The following is a 7,244-nucleotide window of genomic DNA, read 5'->3' on the forward strand; positions in this document are numbered from 1 at the left end:
CATGATCTGACCTAAAGTTGGACACTTAACTGACTGAGCCACCCAGGTGCCTCTTGTCTGAGACTCTATCAGAGCGAGAGTGAATCTTAAGCAGGCTTCATACTTAGTGGGGATCCCATGACCCTGGTATCATGGCCTGAGCTGAAATCAAGGGTTGTTGAATGCTTAACCAACTGAGACACCCAGGTGCCCCAAGTTTACATTATATTTAAATCTTCCAATTATAAAATTTGAAAGTTTAAGGCTTCAGGAAAAATTTCTATTTATGTGATTTATTTCTTATGTTGCTGAAAATGATGGCATCCCAGCAACACAGGCTCATCCATGGTTATAAAATGCTGTTGATGTTTTGATGAATGTAAAAAAAAAAAACCAAGGTGGGGGAGGAGAAAAGAAAACCATTTACATACTTTTTTTTTTCTAATACAAATCAAATCAAATTATTTAATTTTGATAAACAGTTTCAAAACTCACAATCAAAAAAAAAAACTCACAATCAACTGAACTTATATCTGATGGCCTAGTTTTGGAAATTCATGATTGCCTTGCTTATTTATTTATTTATTTATTTTTACTTATTTTATTTTTTTAATATGAAATTTATTGTCAAACTGGTTTCCATACACCACCCAGTGTTACATACATATTTTAAGCATATGCATAAAAAGACCCCAAATAAACAAAAAACTCAGAATGGTCGATAGGCATATAGGAGTTGAACACATTGTGATTAATGACTATAAAGATTTCCCCCAACACTTAGAGAAGGTGTTCTCTAATGTGGGAGAATAATATACCATGTCTCAAATGCTCTTTTCTGATAAAGGAAGCAATTACAGAAAGCCTTTATTTGTTCAAAGTAACCAGTGCTATAGTTGCAGAACCCACCCCCCCAACAATCCCCCAATACTACTTCAAAAGAAACATATCAAACTTGATTTTCATTAGAATGTTATTTTTTCACATTAGTAAATTAAAAAATCAAGACCTAGATTTCCTCTATATTGTATATTGTATATTATATATTATATATTAGATGAAGCAATGCAAACAATGAGCTTTATCTTCTGGACAAGAATGCCAAGTTAGTCTGTCTTCATAAAAAGCAGTTACAATTTGAGGACACTTCATATTTGCCTCTTTTGCCAACACCAAGTCTGCCTTTACTGAATTTTTTCATTTCATGAGAAACATTAATTCTCCACTGCTGTCTGTGGCACCAATTATTTGTCCAAGATCAAGACCTCTGGCAAATTTGGTTTATCAGTAGCCTATCTTTTCTTCTTTGACTTGCTCTCATCAGATTCACTGTCAAAGATTTTCTTTTTGTACCATCTTTTCCTCTACCAGCTTTTTGAGAGGTAAGAAATGCTTCAATTAACTCTGGACAATCTAAATTTTCCTTAGGTTCCCAAGTATTGCCAGTACCTGTAAATTCTTTCCATTTCAGTAAATGCTCCACCTTCCCATCCGCTACACATCAGTCCAGTACTTTTTCCACCACAAACTCTTTAGCTCTGCCTCCTCCACTTTTTTACTCTTTTCATTCTATTTCTTTCCCATTTTTTTGCAATGTAGTTTTATTGGAGGCCACTTTTTATTGCAGACTTGAAGAGCTATTATTCTGAGCTGCTCCAAGCCCTGGGTCTGTGGTGTCTCCTCCCTTCTTGCTTTAAGAGCCAAATGTCATAGGGATTTGTCTTTCATGTGTAGCCCCTCCCCCCTGCCCTCCCTCCGGGGAAAGTCTCCTTTTCATTCTTCACCATGCTACCGGCTCCCTTTCTACCACAGACAGTCAATGTCTGTTTCACTCCCAAATGGCATCTTCACCCTTCCTACTCTCTTTTAGTGTGGATTATTCTCTACCTTTAGTTGTGGAGTTTGTTTTCCCAGTCTTCATATTGTTTTTTTTTTTTTTTTAATGTTTGTTTATTTTGAGAGAGACAGAGTATGAGCAGGGGAGGGGCAGAGAGACAATCCCAAACAGGCTCCGTGATGTCACCATGGGGCTCAATCCCACAAACTGTGACATCATGACCTGAGCCAAAATCAAGAGTCAAAAGCTCAATTGACTGAGCCACCCAGTCCCCTTTGGGTTATTACACTGATGTGAATGTTACCTAGTTGTATCTGTGGGATGTAGTGAGCTTAGTGTTGTTTTACTCTCCCATCTTCCCAGCCTCTCTCTATCTTGGGACATTTTAATTATAATGAGATATTTTGGGATCCATCTTTTTTGGAACTGTCTGGGATTCCTGGATTGTAATGTCTGTTTCTTTTACTAGGTTAGGGAAGTTTTCATCAATTATTTTTCAACTATGTTTTCTGCCCTGTTTTGTCTCTCTTCTTCTGAGCCCCCTGTAATGCAAATGTTGGTTCACTTGATGTTGTCTCATGAATCCCTGAGGCAGCTTCCACTTTTTTTTTTCTTTTTCCACTTTCTTTTTGCTGCTCCGATGGGGTGAGTTCCACTGCCTTTTCTTAAAGTTCACTGATCTTTTCTTTTGCTTCATCTAATTTGCTGTTGAATCCCTATATTTTCCAGTTCAGTTATTGATTTTTCAGCTCTGTGACTTCTTTTTGGTCATTCTATATTTTCTTTTCTTCTTTTTTCTTCTTATTTGAGAGAGAGAGAGAGAGAGTGAGTGAGAGAGTGAGAGTGAGGGAGAGAGAATCCCAAGGAGGCTCCACATTCAGTGCAGAACATGACGTGGGGCTTGATCTCATGACCCTGGAATCATGACCTGAGCTGAAACCAAGAGCTGGATGTTCAACCAACTGAGTCATCCACACACCCCAGTAGTTCTATGTTTTCCATCTTTGTTAAAGTTCTCATTCTGTTCGTCCACTTTTCACCTATGTTCTATGAGATTTTTCCTGACCATTATTTTGAATTCTCTATCAAGTAAATCACTTACCTGTTTCCTTAAGGACTTTTTTTTTTTTTTGGTGTTTTATTTTGTTCTTCAATTTGGAACACATTTCTTTGTATCTTCATTTCGTTTGTTTGTTTGACTCTGTTGGTTTCTGTGTATTTGGTAAAACAGCCACCTCTCCCAGCCTTGGAGGAGTGACCTTGTTTAGGAGATGAAACTTATTGTTCAACCCTGCCCTCGCTCTAGGCTCTCAAACCTTCATGATTACCCAGGCAGCCTATTTTATTGCTAGTGGATCCCAGTCATTGAGAGCATGCCGAAACTTGTCAGTTTCCCAAAGAATAGGATCCCAGTCAGTACATTTGTTCAGATTGATTGGAAGCCAGACCCTCAGGATATAGCTTTTATTATTTTTTATTTTTATTTTTATTTTTTTGTTTACTCAGACAGCAGCTTTTAAAGGATGCAAACATAAGGGCACCTGAGTGGTTCAGTCGGTTAAGCATCCAATGCTTGATCTCAAGGACATGGGATTGAGCTCTGTGCTACAGGCTTGGTCCTGGGTGTAGAGCCTGATTAAGATTCTCCCTCTCCCTCCCTGTCCTCCACTCATGCTCTCTCTCTCAAAAAAAAAATATTTTTTAAAGTATGCAACATACACAGTCCTATGGAGCTGCAAGCATTAAGTCCCACTGGCTACTAGCGCCAGGTGATCTAGGTGTCCATTGGTGACAGCTACAAAAATTGGAGACCAGAGGAGGGTAATTATTCCTTTCCAGGAGATAGTGGTGAGCTGGAGTGAGGCAGAAGGAGAGTGCAGATAGGGCATGCCAGCCTCTGTTCCCAGAGAGTGCCCTAGTATGTTCCTTGATGTGTGTTAAGTTAGATGCCTGCCCTCCAGACGGGTGTTTAAGATAATTAAATAAGCATTGTTTACATAAAGTTTGGGCTCCTCTAAATTGGCTGCCTCTGCACTGGTCCCTGTGATGGGTAAGTTTGAGAGTGTGAGCTCTTTAAGAGGTGTTTCTCAGTTCTCTATAGCCTTGTTGGTCTTGTGGACATGTGCCCTATTGGTTTTCAAAGCTCGCATGTTGCGGGCTTCTCTTTCAAGTGCAGGTGTTGAACACTGATGTGACCAATGCAGGCTTAAAATCCTTAGCTCCTCAGGTAGAAGCTCCAGGTTTTGATTGCCCTCCTGATTTTGTGTCAGTGTGTCTGAGATGGTCTCAGCTACTCCTACCTGCTTTAATGTGTTTTTTCCCCCCTCACTTGTCTGATACATAGGATTTGCTTAGCTAGTTTGTGTTTTTTGTTTTTTCAGAGGAAGTTGTTTCATGTGTAGCTGTTGATTCAGTTTATTCATGGAAAGAGGGGAGGTCAAGATTTTCCTACATTACCGTCTTGATGTAGAACTTTCAAGTACCATTCTATTAGACCTTTCTTATTTATTTATTTTTTAACATTTATTCATTTTTGAGAGACAGAGTGTTGAGTGGGGGAGGGGGACAGAGAAAGAGAGGGAGACACAGAATCCGAAGCCAGGCTCCAGACTCTGAGCTGTCAGCACAGAGTCCAATGTGGGACTCACATCCACGGACTGCAAGATCATGACCTGAGCTGAAGTCAGACGCTTAAGTGACTGAGCCACCCGGGTGCCCCAACTATTAGACATTTCTAGGTAGCTCCAGCTAAATTTACTTCCCTTTAAAAAAAAATTCCTATAACTCTAATCATGTTATACCATGCAGTTTATTTTCTTTTCTGGATTACAGTGGTAAGATAGTATTATGCTCATTTTTATGGCTCCCTATAGGACTAATAGAAGGTTTGGAATTTGGTAGGTTCTTTTTGTGTGTACAGCATTTAAGGGAAGGAAGGAAATAAATGCTTATGTAGACACACACACACACACACACACACACACACGCCTGGTGTATTCCTTATCCTTAAGGTATGTATATGTACTTACATAAATATATTTGCAAGAATGTTTCATGCATTAAGTCAAAGACTTCTGGTTCTAGCTAAGATAGTGAATTGAGCATGACTGCTGGCTCCTTCTCCTGCACAACAATTCTGGAGATGCCAGAAATTAGATATCTATAATCTAGAATCTAAGGAAAAAATTTTGACCTAATGATGGACATCAACCAAAAATTCATAATAAACATCATACTTAGAAAAATTTTAGGTGCTGTATTACTTAGGAGTGTGTTTCCTGTATGTAAAAGAAACCAAAATAGTGGTAAATGCACAAGGGATTGGTTTTTTCCTCATAGCAGGAAGTCCAGAGGTGGACAGTATAGCTCTGGTGTATGTTCTGACAAAGTTTCAGTGTTCTAGGCCTCTTCTAGCTTTCTTACTTCGTGATCATCATCTCACATATCCATCATCCTCTCAAGGTGGCTTTTGCTTTTCTAGGTAATCATGATCCAGGCAGGAGGAAGCAGGTAGAGAGAGGGCAAAGAGATGTGGAACCTAGCCTGCCAGGCTTTCTGAAAGCTCACACAGGGACCTTGTATCACATTCCATTGGCTTGACTGTGATACACGGCCACCTTTTAGTTGCAAGGGCAGCTGTAGTTTTGCCTCTGTAAACAAAACTGGTAGAAAGGAAAAAACTTGAAGGCTTGAAATCGGGCAGACAATTAATAGCATCTGCTTTGTATTCTGTTTAGGTTTGAGAACAACATCATGATCTCCACCGTGACGACTGCCTTTCAAGTTAGAGTTGATGTCTTGGCCATTGCAAAGAGATAACAATAAATGTGAAATATAACTGTTAGTTCTGCTAAAATCTATAAAAACCACATCAAGCTTATTAAACAACTTATTAAACAATACTAGGCAGCTTACTGAGTCTGTAACATTGGCAACAGATACAGATTTAGAAGCCATATAACTGGGAACTGCATGTACACCAGTCATCCTGCAGGTCTGCTGTAGGGGAGACAGCGCTGTTCCCACTTGGTGTCGACACTGCAGTGAGCATTGCCAATGCTACCGGTGTGAGCACTGGGTACTAGTGAGAGAATCTCTCCCCCAAGCCGGTCTCTGTTTTCTATATCTTGCAGAATGATGCGTTGTGGTGGTTTCTCCTTTAGCTCATTAATGTCCCTTGCAAAATCTATGTTCTGTCCTTACAAGAGTCTAGAAAAAGCAAGTTTCTGCTCTTTCTTATGGGAGTTGGAGACTTAAAAGGAGAGAAACCTCTTCTAATGCTAGGTGACTGGAAAGAATTGGTGAATGCATTACAACATGTCACTTTCAGATGTTGGTAATTTATATAAATCCTCTTCAGATTCCACCAAACTTGAGAACCAAAGAGAGTCCAGCAAGAGAGCCAGATGTGTGATCAATATATAGAAATAAATTTCATACCTTCATACCAGCAATGAAATTACTAGAAATAGTAATAGAAAACGTTTTAATTGCAACAAAACCATATGATATACAGAAATTGAGCTATTAAGGAGTACAGAAAATAATTGCGGAAAAAATTATATAACTTTATTAAGGGATATTTTATTAAAAAATTTTTTTTGTAACGTTTATTTATTTTTGAGACAGAGAGAGAGCATGAACGGGGGAGGGGCAGAGAGAGAGAGGGAGACACAGAATCGAAAGCAGGCTCCAGGCCCTGAGCCTTCAGCCGCAGAGCCCAAGGCGGGGCTCGAACTCACGGACCGTGAGATCGTGACCTGAGCTGAAGTCGGACGCTTAACTGACTGAGCCACCCAGGCACCCCTATTAAGGGATATTTTAAAAATACTTGAATAAATGAAGCAAAATATCCTGCTAAGAGATGGGATGAGTCAACATTTTGAAGATTAAATTACTTAAAATATACTCAAAAATATAAATTCAGTGTAATTAAAAAGAATCCCAGAAGGATTTTTGGAGGCATGTCAATAAAGTGATTCTAAAATGTATTTGGTGAATATCTAAAGACAATTTTGAAAAATAAGCCAAAGCTTTCGAAACAGTGTTCCAGGATCAAATCTTTAAGCCAAGAGGTCAGGGTAGAAAGTCAAGAAACACACCTGTGTATATAGGCAATTTGCCATAGAGAAATAAAATCAAAGAAACATTGGATTATTTAGTAAATGGTACTGAGAAAATTAGCTCACTGTAAGAAGAAAAATATCAGATCCTGATTTTATCTAAAAGTAAACTCCAAATGAATTATAAAAGATCAAGTATAAAAGTGAAGAAGAAAATATAGGAGACTATCAGGAAAGGAAAAGATTTCTTTAACAATTGTTCCTGGTTGGGTCCTCCAGGAAACAGACCCTAAAATAGAGATTTGCATTTAGGGAGATTATTGGACTATGATCTCAGGCTCAACACCTGTAGGGGAGTAAAGGAA

The 7,244-nt window shown here is 38.9% G+C and overlaps 1 pseudogene; it reads right to left on the bottom strand.

The window, feature by feature from the left end:
- Window positions 1–1,032: 1,032 nt before the first annotated feature.
- On the bottom strand, window positions 1,033–3,705 carry LOC124521157 (chromobox protein homolog 3-like; annotated as a pseudogene).
- Between the last annotated feature and the right edge of the window lie 3,539 nt (window positions 3,706–7,244).

This window comes from Lynx rufus, unplaced genomic scaffold (genome assembly GCF_022079265.1).
Source record: "Lynx rufus isolate CCGP_SWC_20201006 ecotype Redwood Valley unplaced genomic scaffold, mLynRuf1.p SCAF_3, whole genome shotgun sequence".
Classification (NCBI taxonomy): Eukaryota; Metazoa; Chordata; class Mammalia; order Carnivora; family Felidae; genus Lynx; species Lynx rufus.